Source organism: Vombatus ursinus, unplaced genomic scaffold (assembly GCF_900497805.2).
Source record: "Vombatus ursinus unplaced genomic scaffold, bare-nosed wombat genome assembly UNPS02014781.1, whole genome shotgun sequence".
NCBI lineage: Eukaryota > Metazoa > Chordata > Mammalia > Diprotodontia > Vombatidae > Vombatus > Vombatus ursinus.
In genome coordinates, this window is record NW_020954559.1 from 38881603 (window position 1) to 38900361 (window position 18759).

Genomic DNA, 18759 nt, shown 5'->3' on the forward strand with positions numbered 1-18759 from the left:
CAGGCACTGTTCCGGGTGCTGAGGATACAAATACAAAAAAAAAAAAAAAAAGAAGCAATATCTGCTCTCAAGGAGCTTACAATAGGGAAAGTGACACACACATGTACAAAATAAATTTAAAGAGATTAAATGCAAAGTAGTTGAATACTTGGTTGCTGTGGGGAGAGCACTAGCATTTGGGGAAAGCTTCATGTAGAAGGTGGTGCTTGAAGGAATAGAGAGAATTTCAGAGAAGGAGGGGAGGAGGGAGTGCATTCCAGGCATGAAGGGTACAAGGAGAGGACATGCAGTGCCAAGTTTGAGGAACGTAGAGAAGGCCAGCATGGCTAAATTGCTGAGTGGAAGAGAGTGACTAATGTTAATTGAGACTGAAAAGATAGTTTGGGGCCAAGTTGTGAAGGGATTTAAAAATTCAACAGAAGAGTTTACATTTTATATAAGAAGTGACAGGAAGTCACTGGAGTTTATTGAGTAGGATTGTGATATGGACAATGATATGCTTCAGGAATATCATTCCATCATCTATACAGAGGATGGACTGAAATGGGGCAGAGAAATCAAAAGACAAGGCAAAAGGTGATAAGGCCCTGAACTGAAGTGAGAAGTGGTCAGATGAAAGACAGTTGGTAGAGGCAGAAATAGCAAGATGTGGGAACTGATTGGATTTGTGGGGTGAGGGAAAATGAGAAAGTTATGAACCTAAGAGACTAGAAGAGTGGTAGATTGTCAGATGGTATTGAGGAGAAGTAACTGACTAAGGTCAGCAGCTCCTATCTGTCCGTGGGATCTATCCTGTAGGAAGCAAGGGTCATATTAAGTTAGGGTCATATTAAGTTAAGGGTCAATTAAGTAAGAGGCACGTAGCCAAGCTAGATGTTGACATCCTAGTTTATATTTATATGTTCATGTATTTTCAGTGTCCTCATCTGCATTTATTTTACTTCATATAAAGAAAGACTAAGTTAACTTACGTGGAGATTTTCATGTTAGACCCTGGGAATAGCATGATAAATGATAACACGGCTGCCACTTCCATTGCTGTCATTGCTTTCCCTGCAGGTTTTACAAAAAAAGCCCTGGAGAGGGGGCTTTCCACTCTTTGGAAAAAAAAATGTCCTGAGCAAGCTAATTTCAGAGAGGGGCCTAGTGTTTAGCCACATGAGGAGAATAACATTGGTCCCATTCAAGTACAAGTCAGTGAGTATTTTTAGCATTGAGAGTTATCAGATTTTTTCTCACTCCCTCCGATACCTGGTGTGTGGACAGCCCCTTGTGTGTAACAGGCTAGCTCCATTACCAAAGCTATCTTTTCCTGGTTTGTTTTTAATTTCAACACAACTTTCTTTTTTAGCAAGTATCTTCTGTGCTTTCTTTGGAGTAGATGAGTTACAAAAGTCCAACAACATTCCTATGTCCAGAAAATAGCCACAGTGCACCTGTCAAGGCACAGATGTTGTGATTTGTCACAAGGATGGCAAGCCTTATGCCTTTACGCTGGCTGGCTGTTCAGTAAATAAACCTGGCTTTTTACTCTGAGTGAGTTGTTTGTCTTAAGATGCCTTCCAAAGACTGGCTTGGAACCCCCAGGGCTTGTCTCCAAAATTGTAGATTGCCACCATGGAAGAACATTAGCAACAGATAAATAGGAGTCTTGTTTGTTCCTGCTCATCCAGAAGCCAAAGAAGCCAGATTCAGTGAAACAAATAGCTCCTGAAAAGTCACTGGCCTTTAGAATGTCAGAATTTGTAGCTTAGGCAATAAATAATTAAAGGAGAACTTGGGAGCCTGCGAGTGTACCAGGGTTATTTTTAGAGGCTCTCTGGCATTTATCAACAACAGCCCTGCAGGCATCCTAGGCATGGGCAGAGACAGCCAGGCTCTGTTCAGGGGCACACCAAGAGTTATAGCTGCTGATAGCAAACATTTGCTGGTCTAAAAAAAAGTTTCTCTAACTGATTGGTTTCATTACTCTTTTCTCTCCTGACAATTCAAAGCCTATTCATCCTTTAGGGCGCAGCTGCTCAAGCTTCAACCTTCCCTGACTTCTGCAGCCCCCATAAGCTCTTTGTGGGCAATGAATTATTATTATTGTATCTCATAGGGCCTAGCACAGTGCCAGGAAGATAATGGGTATTTAATAAAATTGTGGGAAACAGAGAAATTTGTGAGCAGCAAAAATGATTTTGGATTAGGCATTTCTAAGGGATGTTCCATGTAATTCTGATTCTATTGTAGTGGAGTTGCATTCCATGGTGACTTTCTTAAGGACTTGGATGCTTCAGGATGATTAAGAAACCCTCTAATTAGTCTCTTACCCCTGTGATGGGTGTGAGTGGGGATGCATCAGTTTAGAACAGAGAGATAGCTATGAGGTTACTCACTTCCTTGGATGCCTGTGTAGCAAGCTTTTGCTTGCTCTTTTTTCATTAAATTTTCTGTGACTAGGTGAGGGAGGGTGACACTCTTTCCTTCCCTCTAGAAGCATGGCATCTTTCAGTCCATGGCAGTGAGTCGAGCCTGGGTCTTGGAGACCCTGACTTCCTTTCTTACATTTTGTGTTTTATTCCCTGAACATAAGTGATCAAACAGGGATCCTAAGTTGGATATTCCAGCCTTGTAGGCAGTCTTGTGAATTTGAGACATTGAGAGATACTAGGTTCCTTGGTTGAAGCTGATTGACAACAAGGGGAGTCCACGCATCAGAGAACATACCACCAATAGGGAAAGGAGCTCAACACCTGGTCTGGCTTTCAAGAAGACAAGGAACAAGGGGAAATTGTTCAGCTAGTATAAAGCCTAGGTAAAATGTAAAATGCCTATTTGGTAATACCAGAAACTGCATCATGTCTTGATGTTTTAAGTATCAACCTCCTGGGAGAGTTTAACAGTAATTATGATTACCAGTGTTGCTTGTTTTAAGTCTTTGTTAATCTATGCTTCTAAATGTCTTTTGTGTTTATCATTTCTTTTGTGTGAAGGAAATAAATAACTGTCTTATACCTGATTCATACTGTACATTGAGTACCTATCTTTTCTGTTCTTTGGGGAGACCCCAGACATAAGCAAAACTAAACTTTAAGTAATGTTTCCCTCAAGTTCCAGAGTTGGGGTGTAAAGAGCAAAAGAATATGGGAAAAAGAGCTTATCCCTGCTCATTAAAGGCCAAACTTCCCTGGAGTGAATGAGGTCACTTTGTGCATGGGTTCAGAGCTAAGAGAGTACAGTACCCCACCCCTTTGTCCCAGCAGTGGTTATTATTACACTATGATGTATCAAGGGAGAGCTTTTCCTGAGAGGTTTAATGGTAGATTCTGTAAGGAATTTGGTCATAAGTCAAAAATCAAGAAAGTGGTAAGATCCCATTCTATCGTATTTTATTCTCTGCAGATAGAGAAAATCATTTGTAACCTCATCTCTTCCAAATCTTATCCCCATTACTAGAAAAAAGTTTTTCAGAAACATAGAACTTTAGAAGGTAAAAGAAAAGGGAAAGAAAGCATCAGCCAAAGAGAACAATTAGTTCAATAGTTATTATGGTAATGTTCAAGATGATAACTTTTTAACAAAAAAATAGTCCTCATGAGATGTTCCAAATTCATCTGACTACCTCTTCCCAGGAGTCATCCTTTAAAGCCCAGTCCACGTGGCATTTCCTTCATCAATTGGTCAATAAGCATTTATTAAGTGCCAACTATGAAGCCTTCTCAGATTGCTGTAATTAGTAAAGGTCTTTCTCCTTTTGGACCTTACATATCTCTCCTTTTTACATGCCTTTAATGTATTTATTTATTATTTTGTGTTACAATTGCATGTATGTCTTATATTTCTTTCTAAGCTCCAAGCAAAGATTATATCTTATTGAACTTTTATATCTCCCTCAGCCCTACTTAGTGTACCAGAATGAATATTTGTTGAATTGAACTGAATTTAGTTCAGTTCAGATGGAATCGAGATTAGTTCACTTATTTTACAGAGGAAAAAACAAATTGTACCAGTGAAGTGGTTTGTCCATAGCCAAGTATATACCCTTCCAACAATGGCTTAGGAAATGTTATATTCATGAATGATAGAGACCATATATGTGCATGTGAAAACATACACACAGTCTTGATTGTGCCTCCTTTTATAATTTTTTTCCTTTAAAGCACAAACTTTTTCTTTTTTTAGCTTGAAATTTTCTCCCTTCCCCACCCAATGAGAAGGCAAGAAAAACAAAAGCTATTACAAATATGTATAGTCATGCAAAACAAATTTCTGCATTGGCCATGGAGATAACACATTTAGTGAAAGGCTTTTGAGGCAACTTTAGGAGGATGAACTACTTGACACTTCTAAACTTATATACCAATAATGTTTTTAATAGGTGAAATAGTTAAAACTGAAGGAAATGTCACTATTGTCATACTTTTTGGTTAAAAAGCAGTATTATAGATCTAATTTTAACTAAAGTCAGGACCAGGAAAGATTTAACAGCAAATTAATATTTACAGGAGCTATGAATATTACTATGACCTTTTCTTTAAAACAAAAGCAATTAATAAAAATTTGCCTTGGTGGATAGAAACTTAGGAGAGCCCTCTAGTGGTCACAGGAATATTTCTGTGCATTCTCATTGCTGTGGCCATAGTTGAGAGTATAAGCTCCGGCTGGTCTTGAATAAAAGAAAAGAAAGACGTGGCATAGTATAGAGAATTCAGAGCATGGAGCCAGACAGATCTGGGTTCACATCCTGCACCTGACACTTCAGCCAAAGGGCTAGACTAGGAGTCAAGAAGACCTGAGTTTGAATGTTGTGTCTTCACTTCCGTGATATATGACACTGTGGTTTACTGAGCTTAGAATCAGGAAGACTCATCTTCCTGAGTTCAAATCTGGCCTCAGACACTTATTAGCTATGTGACCCTGGGCAAGTCACTTAACCCTGTTTACCTCAAGTTTCATCATCTGTCAAATGAGCTGGAGAAGGGAACGGCGAACCACTCTAGTATCTTTGCCAAGAAAACCTCAGATTGGGTCACAAAGAGTCAGACATGACTGAAATGACAAAACAACAGAGTTTTCTCCTCGCCTCAGTTTTACCCTCTATAAAATGACAGAGTTGGACTCAATGACTCTTCAGTCTCTTCCAGCTCTAAATCTATGCCCTGTAATTCATAACCTCTGATTGCTCCCTCAGTTTCTAAAATAACAGATCCTCCTAGACTCACATTAAAGAGAAGTTGTAGCTTCCTCTGGCTGATCTAGACCAGGAATGTTTGAAAGACATAGGACTACATTCTTCACACTAGCACACAAGATGCTGTTTGTCGTGTTAACTTGTTTTGGGTTATATCTAGAGGGGTTGGGCAAACAGAAGGTTGGCATGACCTTCTACTAATTGCTGGTGTCTTTGGGATATGGCAATGATCGCATCAATCACTGAGCAGACTGAAAACTGTCAGACAGCCACCACCTCCAATATGGCAGGGTGGGAAAACTGTGGTGTTGCATCTCTGGTTCCATTTTGGCTGAAATCCCCTAAAAATTAGAGCAACTGCAGAGAGGAGACCATTCACAATAGAAAAGTCAGCCAACCTCAGATTCCTTAAGAATCTTAAACCAAAATCAAATCCCTTTCAGGATCTAGAAAGTATTAAAAGAGTCTCACCCTTCTCATTGTTCCATTGTGTATCGTCTCCTCTCCACTTTTTACTTCATTTTTGGCCTGCGACATTGAGAGGCTTCTATCACCAGTCTATAAATACAAGGATGATAACATTTTCATATTAATATTTGTTTAATGGATGATTAGTGGGTGCTAGAAGTTTTTTTTTTAGTACTGTCTATGGGGTTTTCTTGGCAAAGATACTGGAGTGGTTTGCCATTCCTTCTCCAGTGGATGACTTTTTTGTCAGAACTCTCTACTATGACCCATTGGGGAAGAGAAACAATGAACATGAGCTTGGACAGCCTTCAAGAGATAATGAAGGATAGGAAGGCTGGGTGTATAATGGTCTGCGGGTTCATGAAGATTTGGACACAACAACTGAACAACAAAAAGAAGTTTCCTGGTGCTTTGTGTCCACCATAATGCTGTGGGAATTTTCTGTCTATAGCTTCTAAAAGTGGTTTGTTCCTTTTTTTAAAAAAGTGTTTTATTGATACTACTTTCTTTTTCTTTCATTGTCACTTCCAAATGACTTTCTCCTTAAAACCCCCCCAAATAAGAAATAATTATAGTCAAGTAAGACAAAGTTTCCCACTCCCCTTATCTGAAAATGTATGTCTCATTTATCACCTATAGGCTACCACTTTTCTTTTGAGAAGTGGGAGACATGTTTAACTCTTAGTTCTCTGAAATCACAACTGATCACTATGTTGATCAGAGTTCTGAAATGTTTTTTTAAAAATCTTATTTTTATTAATTTAATTAATTTAATTAGTTTTTGCATAATTTTCATTTCTAAATATATCTCCCCCCCTCCTCTCCTCAGCAAATTATCCCTTCTAATGAAGATTTAGAAAGAAAGAGAAAAAAGTTCAGCAAAAATGGTTAAAACATTAATTTCATCTGATAGTATCTGTTATATTCTACATGTGCAGGCCCTCATTTTTGCAAAAAGGAGAGGGAGGTGCATTTTCTCATTTCTTCCATGAGGCAAGCTTAATCATTATGATCACCCAGTATTCAATTTCTTTTTCTGTTCTTTTGACTTACAATTTGTAGTTATTGTGTATATTGTTTTACTGGTTGTACTTACTTCATCTTGCATCAATTCATATAAGTTTTGCATGTTTCTTTGAATCTCTCACATTGATCATTTCTTTTCTTTTATTCCATAATTAATCCATTTATTGTTAGACTATATATAAACACATGCACATGGTCTCTATCATTCATGAATATTATATTTACTAAGCCACTGTTGGAGGGTGTGTGCTTGACTGTGGAAAAACCAATCTTCACTCCTTGGTGCTCTTTGTTACAATCAAAATAGTCTGCCTCCACAAAGTGCTCTCAAGTCCAGAACCCTCAAGGGCTTATTTTCCTATATTTGGAATCTAGGAGCTATACCTGGTACCACTCATTAAGGGGACTGGGCTACTTTGACAAACATATTAATACTTGCTCATTCCAGTGAAAGTTGGCTTTTTCAACATAGTCACATTGGGATGTGGGTTGAGCAGACCTGTCTACTTATTCCAATTCTGCCATTGCTTAAAGCATTTCCAGAACTTGTAAACCACAAAAGGGAATCATTCTCTTCATTTTATGGCCAAATGTGCTTTTGGGGGAAAAAACCTCACATTTTGTTGTTGTTAACACAAAGAAAGGATGGTCATGTTATTTACCACACTTAGCTCAGAATGAACAAACCCATTTTCAATGAACAAAAATGTCTAAAGGAAGAAAGAGAGAGGCAAAATCAACCAGGGGTCTTGGTACAAGCCTCCCTAGTTAAGTCCTCTCTCCATATAGTAAATACGGGTCTTCATCACCATTATGCCAGGCTAGAGAAAGGCCCCTTTTTATTTTTCATTTCTTCACCCCTGGCTGAAATCACATTTTGCTATAGAAGCCAAGAGGGCCACCAGCCAGAACCCTGATCTTCTTCTACTCTATGTGGCACCCCATAACATCAGCTCTGTTCCAGCTTAGCAACTGATCTGGGGGACTCAACACCGCAATGAGTCATCCACAACCAGAAAAAGGCAGAGATTATCTGTGCATGCTTCAGAGGAGGAGAGCGGGGAGGGGAGTTTTAAGGTGACTCCATTGAAGGTAACAACCATCATTCAGAATAGTTCTGGTAGGTTTGTTTTTTAAAAATCAGTCACATAATTTTATAAACTCCTTTTATATTGGGCACTATTTTTCCACTTCCAAATTTTTAATAAGAGATATAATGTTCACTGTTTCAGAGAGTACCACAGGACTATACAGTGCAAGGCCATCTAAGGTTTTCTAAATTTTTTTTTAAATCAATACCTTTTGTTTTTGCATTACCTACATCTCCCTTCATATTCTCCTCCCTTCTCCCTCACCATCCGTCTCTTATACTTAGAATGCTTAAGAATTTTTAATTAATTTATTTTTTATTAATTAATTTGTTTTTAGTTATCGACAATCATTTGCATAAGCTTTTGAGTTTTAAATTTTTCTGCCCTCCCTCCCTACCTCCCTCCCCAAGATGGAGTGCAATCTGATAAAGGCTCACATATACATTCCTATTAAACACATTTTCACATTAGTCATATTGTAAGGAAGAATTAGAACCAACAGGAGCAACCAGAAGAAAGAGGAAACAAAACAAAACAGAAGGAAAAAAAAGAGCCAATAGTGTGCTTCAATTTGCATTCAAATTCCATAGTTCTTTCTCTGGATGTGGTTAGCATTTTCCAACATGAGACTTTTGGAGATGTTTTAGGTCCTTGCATTGCTGAGAAGGGCTAAGTCTATCAATGTTAGTCATCGCACAACGTGGCTGTTACTGTGTACAATGTTCTCCTGGTTCTGCTCACTTCACTCAGCATCAGTTCATATAAATCTTTCCAGGTTTTCCTGTAGTTGTCCTGCTCATCATTTCTTAGAGCACAATAGTATTCCATTACATTCATATACCACAACTTATTCAGTCATTCCCCAATTGAGGGGCATCCCCTCAATTTCCAATTCTTTGCCACCACAAAAAGATCTGCTATAAATATTTTTGTGTATGTGGGTCTTTTTCAAGAATTTTTAAAAGGTATTTTTCTGCCTGGTGGCATCTCAGCATTTGTGACTATCTTTATTTTCCTTACATCTATTTATATGTGGCCTTGCTGGGATTTTCCTTTTCCTCTCCCTACCCATTCCTAATACTAATTTAGGAGAATGCAGCCTGAGTGTAATGCAAAAGATGAGTAATAGAAGGAACCTGGTAATTGGTAAAGGCTGGTGGGAAGTATAAAGAAAAAGAAAAAAAAACTGAGGAAAGGGATCATGGAGATAGAGCTGCCTGGAACCTGAGAGGTCACCTAGCATAACTCTTAAATTCACAAATGAGGCCCAGAGAGGGAGAGGTTTGCAACACATTTTCCCCAACGTGAAATATGACTCTTTTGACACTATGATATTTTGTCTTTTGAATACCCTGTATCATTTAGACATTTTTGATTATAGAAACAGTTCCCAAGCTCTGAGATGAAATTTAAGGGACAACATATACACAGAAAATGGAAAAATTTGTAAGCATTTCTTCAATGATCTAGCCTTATTATTTAACACAATGGATTCAGCACATTTGGATACTTACATTTTAGACTCCAATTATGTTATGAGAAAAGAAAAATACATTTAAGAAGATGAAGTTAAGAATGACAACTGGACACACATTAGAAACCCATGTTCTGTTTTTGTATCCCCAGAGACTAATGCGGTATTAAACTTGTCATAGGCATTTAATATCTTTTTATTGAATGAATGAAACCCATGAGGGTGGTGATAGAATTTTGAGAGCATTGGAGGATCAATTTTAGAAATATCTCAAATCCCCCCGTCCCCACTGAAAATACTATAATGAAGGACTAGTCAATTATGGTCCATTCTCTGAAGCATGTGCTGATGTTCCCTGACTGATCTTAGTCCTAGAGACCATGTGGAAAGCTGGTAGGGAACCAGATTTTGGCCATGTGACTCAGTTAGTGCCAGTGGTGTGCTAGAATTGGTTTATGGGCTCAAGATAGCCAACTATTAAATTTTCAGTGTGAGCATTCATAACTAGGCAATGGCAAATGCCTACAAATCAAGGCTTGATTTCTTGTTTTGTTGATTGCTACCTCTAGACCTAGTACTATGTGATAATAAAAAACTTTTTAATCAGCTTCAAAGTGTAAAAAATGAATGTCTCAGGAAAGACTAAGCTAGACTTGAGTGTGTGTATAAAAAGTTTGAACAGTTGGTCTTTCACTCTCTTTCCTGAAGGCTTTTGAATGACAATTGAGGAATGAGCTATACTTAAGGAGAAACCTCATAAATGAGAAAAGGATTTTCAGTGTCTAGATTTGGAAGGTACCCTTTGTATACACATGTTCTTTCTATACCTCACTACCATTGTACTTTGAGCTTGATCCCATTCTCCCCCTGTAATCTTGTGTATTAAAGGGGAGAGGATGCCCCTAGTCTGGTCAAATTGTTTTTTAACTATTATTTTTTGTGATACAGTTTTAGTAAATGCCTTTTTCTAAAAGCTAATAGTGTTTTACTGATTTATTAATATGGAGAACACATCAAATGGGGGTTTGTGAACAATAGTACACATTCTCCCACCAGACTTTTACTAGACTCTCCCACCACTTCTCATAGGTTATTCCTAGAACTCTGAGGAGAATAGTAATCAGCTACCTGCTGGAGACCCAGCCCTCCAAAATGAGTGTGAATTGAGAGAGCTTGCACCCAGAAGGGGTGCTATCACACCAAAGATTTTTTTAAAAAATTGTGGATAGTATTATTACCCCAAAAAGGTAATTAAGGGAATATCAACAACTACTGATGCAAAAAGGCTACTTTCTTGTCACTATATAATCTTTATAAGAGTGATATATGTATCTATGGAGAGTATACTTAATAAAAGTTATTATTTGTCCTTCATTCTCAAAGAGGACCATAATATCAAGAAGGTGATACCATGACTTGAAAGTGAATTGGATTTAAGTGAGGGAGGGCTATGCAAAGTCACCAGCCTCACTTTCTCTTCCAGAGCCATCTGGGTCCAGTGGCAAGATATAAATCAAGACAACTGGACTTGGCCCCCACTTAATAGAAGTATAAGAAATGAATAGGAAGGCTTTTGTATGTAATTTTCTATAAATTGCATCTTCAGTCACATAGGATGTACCACTAGGGAAACAGACAACTCAGGCATCTTTTCTTGCACAGGAGAGATGACACTAAAAAAATGGAGAACCCTAGTGATTAATCCTAGACTTGACTGAGAAAGTACATGAAATAGGTGGCCATGTCATATTGTTGAAGAGAGCCATGAAGAATGGAAGGAAGCTAGAGAAGGAAAAAAGCCCTCTTCTCTACCTTCAAATAGCAGAGAATACCAGATGAATGCAGGACTTATTGGGGAAAGGGCAGAGGAATGACTGTAAGGCATTTTTGTCAACTTAGGGATTTAGATAGCTCTTTGGAACTAATGACTTCATTCAGGGATCATCAGTTTTGTTTTCCGCCTTAAATAAATAAATAAAATTATTGTAATATTGTCAACCATGTGTTTGTAAATGGAAAGTCAGTCTCAGTAAATGGAAGATTATGAGTTATCAATCAATCAAGCATGTATTAAGCATTTTACTGTGTACCAGGAACTTTGCTGAGTACTGGATTACTATGTATTCATAACTGTATTCATAGGACTGAGAGCTGGAAGGAGCCATAGACAAGTCATCTAGTCTGGTCGCTTTATAAGTGAGAAAAGTAAGATCCAAGGAAATAATTGAACATGGTGCATATCTATTTCCCTGGCTGGGGACTGTGAGCCAAGGGAAATGAGAAAATTCCTCAAAATGTATTTCATTTCATAAGAGTCTCTGACATAGGGATTACATTTTAAGGGCCTGTCCAGGATCATACATTGAAATGTAAACCTTTGGCCTTAGCTGAGCTTGACAGCTCCCCTTGCAGACTGTTGCTTCATTGGTCACTGTATTGATCTGCATTGTTGTGTAAGAGTGTGCTGTAGTAGCAGCAGCAGCAGCAGCAGCAGCAGTAGTAGTAGAAGTAGTAGTGACAGCTAATATTAATATAACACTTTAAGATTCATAAAGCACTTTGCTATAAGAAATGGTGAGCAAGCGGACTTCAGAAAAACCTGGAAAGCCTTATGTGAACTGATGTTGAGTGAAGTGGGCAGAACCAGGAGAACATTGTACAGAGTAACAGCCATGTTGGGAGATGACTAACTTTGATAGACTTATCTCTTCTTAGCAATGCAAGGATCTAAGACATCTCCAAAAGTCTCATGATGGAAAATGTTATCCACATCCAGAGAAAGAGCTATGGAGTTTGAATGCAGATCGAAGCACACTATTTGCGCGCTCTCTCTCTCTCTCTTTTGCTTCTTCTTTCTTATGGTTTCTCCCATTGGTTACAATTCTTCTTTACAATACGACTAATGTGAAAATAGGTTTAATATGATTGTATATGTAGAGCCTATATCAAATTGCATACCGTCTCTCCAGTGAATGTCCCTACTTTGTTGGTTGAATTACACAGTTGCTTTGACTTAAAACTGTCCATCTCAAATTTGCCGCAAGATGGCATCTTCCTACTAATGTTGATTTTCATCTTCGGTACTTTGGGAGGTTTTTTTCTTTGCCCATAAACCCATGTAGGCTGTCCCTATGTAACATGGTGAACCTTCTTTAGGGAATCTTTTAAATATATGCTAAGTAAATAAATATAACATAGAACACATTTTATTTATTTTTGTTTACTTTCCTGCTAATGAAGTTAACATGGAGAGAATTCAAACAAAATTCATTTAGTATTTATTATCCTTAATTTTAGAATCATTTAAAACCAAGCAAATGATATAAATAAGAAATATAAATAAATAATGGTGGTAGTTCAACAATAATCACCAGATTGTGATTTAAATAGTAAAAGTGCCCTCCTGGAGAGAATCAAGAAACTATGCTGAATCTCTGACATGTCAGACAAAAATGCTACCTTATAGAATAACTTTAAAACTACTTTTTCAGGATTATAGTTTACTTGAAGAAAGGTTGTTTGCTCTGAGATTGTGTGTGCATATTTTCTATAAATTTTTTTTTGGTTCCTAGGCAAGACTATAAATTGTAAAAAAAAAAAAAAAAGAAATTGTAAAAAAAAAAGTGCTATTGGTAAATAAATAAATAAATTACCATACAAATATACAAAATCAAGTACATGATCCAAAATTCTTTAAAAGTCTCCTATGACTTTGCAGTTTTTAAAAAGTATATCCTCCCTTTGTATATATTATCTCAATAGTAATTAGACACAGACTTTAGCTTGGTTTTATGAGTTTTAACAGTTCTTTCTTTAGTAGAGATGACAATAATATTTTTAGCATAAATATACACTCTGAACTATCAACTGATTTTTAGAAATTTAGAATTTAGAAATTATTGAAAAGCCTCATGAAAATTACTCATTGAATAACTTCTATTTACCTAAACAAGAATGGATCTAGCATTTAAAAACTTGGATGGAATAAAATACTCTAGCACCTTCAGCAACATTAGGAGAAACAAGCATATAGAGCCAGATGGGTGGAGCTTGCTGGCAGACTTAGGTAAGCCTGGCGTGCAGCTGCTGGATGGTTTTAACAGAGACTGACTCTGTCTAACTTCTCTAATGAGATAATCTGGAGAAGGAAAATGGTTATATTTCCATTACTTAAAATTAAATGACTAAAAGCACTCTTTTGTCTTCTAGTTTAATAGGTACCTTAAGCAGCCAGGTGGTACAGTGAAGAGAGCTCTGGGCCTGGAGTCAAGAAGTCCTGAGTTGAAATCCAACCTCACACACTTACTAGCTGTGTGACCCTGGGCATGTCATTTAACCTGTCTTTGCCTCCTTTTCTTCAACTATAAAATAGGGATAATAATAGCACCTACTTCCCAGGGTTGTATAAAATAATATTTGTAAAACACCTGGCATAGAGTGGGTACTTAATAAATGCTTGTTTTTTCCTTCCTAATAATACAGCAATTAAAACCACAACTTTTTTTTTCTTATTTGATAAATAAAATGCTCAGTGACTTTAGCATTCTCATTCGTTTTTTTTTCTCTACCTCTGGTTGTCCCATATGCCAAAGAAAGGCCCAGGAACCTAATGTGCTTCTCCATAAGCATCCCCATGAATGGAGAGCAGTTAGATTACTTCTTGGCCCTGGGAAGCTTTAAAACAACTACTTTTTGACTATGTTTATCATGGTCATCATCAGCAACAACCATGGTTACTGAGCACTTAATATGTATTTTAAAATACAATTTTAAATTTATTTTAAACATCTATTTTAAATTTATTAAAAAAAAACAAAAATTAATAATCAGTTAATACCCAAGAAGTTGCAAAGAGGTGGCAAATTGAGCCTTGATGTCAGGAAAAACTTCCTCCTAACACTAGAGTTGTCCAAAAGTGGAATGGTTGGACGCAGGAGTTTATAGGGTAACTCCCTTGGAGGTCATCAAGCAGAGGCAGAATGACCATGTGTCCTATTTGTCATAGTGGGGATTCTTTTTTGTGTATGGGTTGAAAGAGGAGGCTGTCAAGGTTGCTGAGAACCCTCAGACTCTGTGAATCTGTAAAATCATTTAGGCTTCAGTTCATTTGCTTCACAAGCATTGGCATCACCCAGAAACCAAACTGAAACCTATGAAAGAAATATTTTAATTGGCTCCTTCTTTGGCAGTATTTCCATTTGCTCTTACTTCCTCTATGGAGCAGTACATTCCATCTTTTATTTCTAATCCAGACAGTTGAATTGTGTAATAAATATGTATGTTACATACTTACTGGCATTAGAAATTATAAATGGGGAGATAAAAGGGGAGAAAGTTAGATAGATGGAGCTTCTAACTTCACAGAAATACAATGAATTAGGAAAGGTTTTCAGAGCACTTTCACAAGATGTTAAAAGATGGAAGAAGTCCCCAACCCTTCCAAAGGAGGGATTGTAAGCTTGCTAACATCCAAGTCAGAGAAGTGCATATTCAAGAGACATTCATAATAACAACAGAAATAATAACTAAGACCAACACAGTGCTTTACAGTTTTCAGAGTGCTTTTACATACATCAAATTATTTGATCCTCACAAAAATCCTATTATACAGTAAACCAACATTTTGTTGTTCCAGTTTTTACATACAAGGAAAATGAGGTTCAGAGAAGTTAATGGCTTGGTGTTGATCATGTGGATAATTAATGATAGAACCAGTATTCTAACGCCTGGTTCAATGTTCTTTGTCATTATAGTTTTTTTAAGGTCTTCCATTATTTGAAGTTATTTCATTTAAAGAATTTATACAATTTCCAGAACTTAAAAATTAATTACATAGTTGGAAAAGGGGAGAACTTACAAATGGAATGAAATCTGATACCCTTGCCCACAGCCTGAAAGCAACTCATTTGCATGAACTTTATACTGCCTGAGTTGCTCTCTAACTTTCCAAAGCTTAGTGCCATTTAAAAGATTATGGGATTTTTTTTAATTGGCTGCTTTAGCAGCTTGACCTTTACTGAACAGATCAGACCTGCCAAAATCCTTGCTGTGGATAGTAATGAGTGATAATTATTAATGAATCAAGTCCATACTAACTACCCTTAAAAAAAGTTTTAATTAGCCAAAGGTTTGCCTCTGCAAGAATATATACAATTTAAAAGAAAAGAAAGCAGCCCGAACATGCCCCCAGATAATCTCTGCTATACAAATGCAGCATATTTAGAAAAATGTAACTTTATAACTTTATTATAACTCAGTGTCTTGGGGAAGGATAGGAAACCTCACAAAGTCTTGGCACAGTTCAGCTCAACAAACACTGAGACAGGGAAAATCTTTTATGCTCAGAGGGATCATTCTCACTCATGGAGGAGTTCACCTCCCCTTGGAAAGTATCAGTGACATTTAAACATCTAGCTCGGTCCCAAACACTTGGGTGTTTTTAAGGAAACACCACCGAGATAAGACTTTCCAGTTTCTATCTCTAGTATTAGTGACATCTTTTGCTTGACAAGACACAGAAGGAAATCTAGGGCAGATGAGATAAATTGAAAATACCCAAGAACACACACACACACACACACACACACACACATAACTCCCCTCAGCCTGAAGCTTTTAATGGGAGTTCTTTGCACAAATCCAAGTTAGTCCTTGCCAAAGTCTTTTGGTGCAAACTGATCCTGGACAGCCACTATAGCTAATTAAAGCTCTCTACCTTTCTTTCATGACATGTGTGTTCAGGTTTGGGGTTGGGGAATGGGAGTGGCTCAAGTTGGACAATTTGGAGAAGAAAACATGTGCATTCCCATCGTTGGTTTCTATTTTGCCTCAAAGCTTCTTAGCTGGCAAGCCACTTTGCCCCAGCACTTTGTGTCAGACAGATCTGGGCACATGCCAGTGGCCATGTTCTCTGGGATACCTAACAAGGCAGCTAGCTGCTTCCATAATCTAAAGGTGGAGCTACTGAGATAGTTCTGGAAAGATCTGTGCCTGCAACTTGTTTTGCAAAGGAAGTGGGGGAAATGCCCTTAAAAACACAAACTCACTCTTTAACTCATTTAAAAGGCAAGGAAGCATCTTGTGGTGATGGCTCCGTATTGGTACAAAAAAAAAAATAAGAGGTTATCCTGCTTTACAACAGCAGAGACAGAAATAAAAACTCAACATCTTAATAATGAACATGATAAAAAAATGAAAGGAAGGAAGGAAGGAGGGAAGAAAGGAGGGAAGGAAAAAAGGAAGGAAGGAAGGAGGGAAGGAAGGAAGGAAATCCCACCTTTTTCTTGATTATGAATATTCCCCTGGCTGGAAGAAATAGAAATATGACTTTTCAGGATATTTCCCTGCCTGGGGGAGCATAGTTCCTAAATGTAAAACAAACATTTATTAAGTTCCTATTAGGTGCCTAAAGCTCTTTAAAGCTCTCCAGAAAATGATTTTTCACAGCCTCCCTTGATAAAGCATTCCAGTATAAAGAGCACTCTTGATCACTAAGTTCTTCCAAGTTTCAACACTTTCAATATACATTTTACCTAAAATAGAATAGGAAAGAAATACTTCATTAAATCAAACAATTCCGTATGTGGAAGTCAGGATGAGATCTTGTAATAGTTTAGAGGTGGTAAGAAAAGTATCTGATAAAACAGTAGTGGTGAGCTGATACCATGATATGTAAAGTGTTCATTTATCTTATTTAGGGAGCTTAAATGTATCATTTGCTCTAACAATCATCGGTTTAAATGATAAATCAAAGGAGGCTTGGTCACTGAAGCTTTGGGCTTTGTATTTAGCAAATGATGCCAACCTCACTTGTTTCCTGGGTTCTTTCAATTTATCTCTTCTGCCCCAGATTTCCTTCTCTTCTTCAGGATTGCTTTCATACCTCTTTGGGTCACTGGGTGATGGGATTTGAGGCTTCTCAGAATCAGGGGACAGTGTTTCACCTTCTATATGAACAGAGTCAGATTTCTCTAAAAGTTCAGGGGAAGATACACTGACTCTTTTTGTGATTTGTTGGGTACCTTTTGACTTTGAAGTAGTGTTTTCTTTCTTCCTTACATCACTCAATGATGGCCTTTGAGATTTCTCATTGCTGTTGAAAGTATCTTTTTTATCTGTAGCATTGCTAACAGTTTTCTCCAAGTCATCTTTTGTTTTCTTGTTTGTGGGTTGTAATTTTGAGACAGACTTCATTTGTCCTACAGAAGTGCTGCTTAGAGGCTTCTCAGCATTCTTTGGAGGTACAGACTGGTTCTTCTCTGTTTGGGCACTGCCTTTCTGAACCAGACTGTTTTCATGCTTTGCCACCTCATTTGGCAGATGTAACTGGCCCTTCTCTAGGCTTTGGCCAGTACCCTTCATTCCGCCAGAAAGGTTTTCAGGTAAATCACTTGATGATTGTATCTGATGCTTTTCAGCAATGCTAAAGGTAGCTTTTTGGCTTCCGGATTTGATTTCCTTCATCTCAGAATCATCTGGTGGTGGCACCTGGGATATCCTTGGGTTACTGAAGCTATTATTCTTTTGAATCATGGGATGTCCCTGCCTCCCCACATTTTCCAGGGTTAGTTGGTATTCTTTACAATTGAACTTGGAGTTATCTTCCTCTGGGATCTCAGGTTTGTGTTTTGTAAATGTATTAGGCAAAGGTAATTGGTGCTTGTCTAGATTGTTTTTCTCTTTTTCAGGACCAACATTTACTTGTTTCACTCCCACTTTTGATAATGGAGCTTGACAACTCTCCACATCAAAGGTCTTCTCTGTGCCAATAGAAAGTCTTGCTGATTTGGTGTTGCTTTTTCTCTTTGCCAATTCATCAGAAGTTAACTGTTCCTTATCTAAATGAGGGCAAGTATTCTCTCTTGCACTAATTTCTTGAATCATGGAATAATGAGATGTTGGAATTTGGTTCTTTTCAATATCACTCAGTAAAGTCCTCTCTATTCTTGGCCTATTTTCCTGTGCTATAGTATAATCTGATGTTGTAATTTGTTTCTTTTCAGAATCACCCAAGATACATTCTTTCATTGTTGCACTGTTTTCCTGTGGCTTAGAATAACTCGATGTTGGCATATGGTTCTTTTCGATATCACCCAAGGTATTCCTTTCCACTGAGGCACTGGTTTTGTACTTTGCCATCTTACTTGAAGTAGATAATTGGTGTGTGTCAAGCTTGTGACGTGTATTATCTTCCACAGAACTATTTCCAGGTGTCAAAAGATACTTTGGTGCTGAAATTGGGTACGTCCCATTGTCACTGAGGAGACTCCTTTCTGTTACTGTACTATTCTCATGCTTCGCTGATTCATTTGATGCCAATAATTGGTGCCTGTCAGGTTTATGAGAACAATTCTCTTTTACAAGATAATTTCCATGTGCCACAAAATAATTTGTAGATGATTCTTTTTCCTTGTAGTTGCTTAAGCTATTCATCTCTCTAATATTATTTTCTGTGTTTGGGGTGTCACCTAGTGACAGTGCTGCCTGTTTCTTATAGTTTCCCTCAGCCTTCTCCATGATGGCAT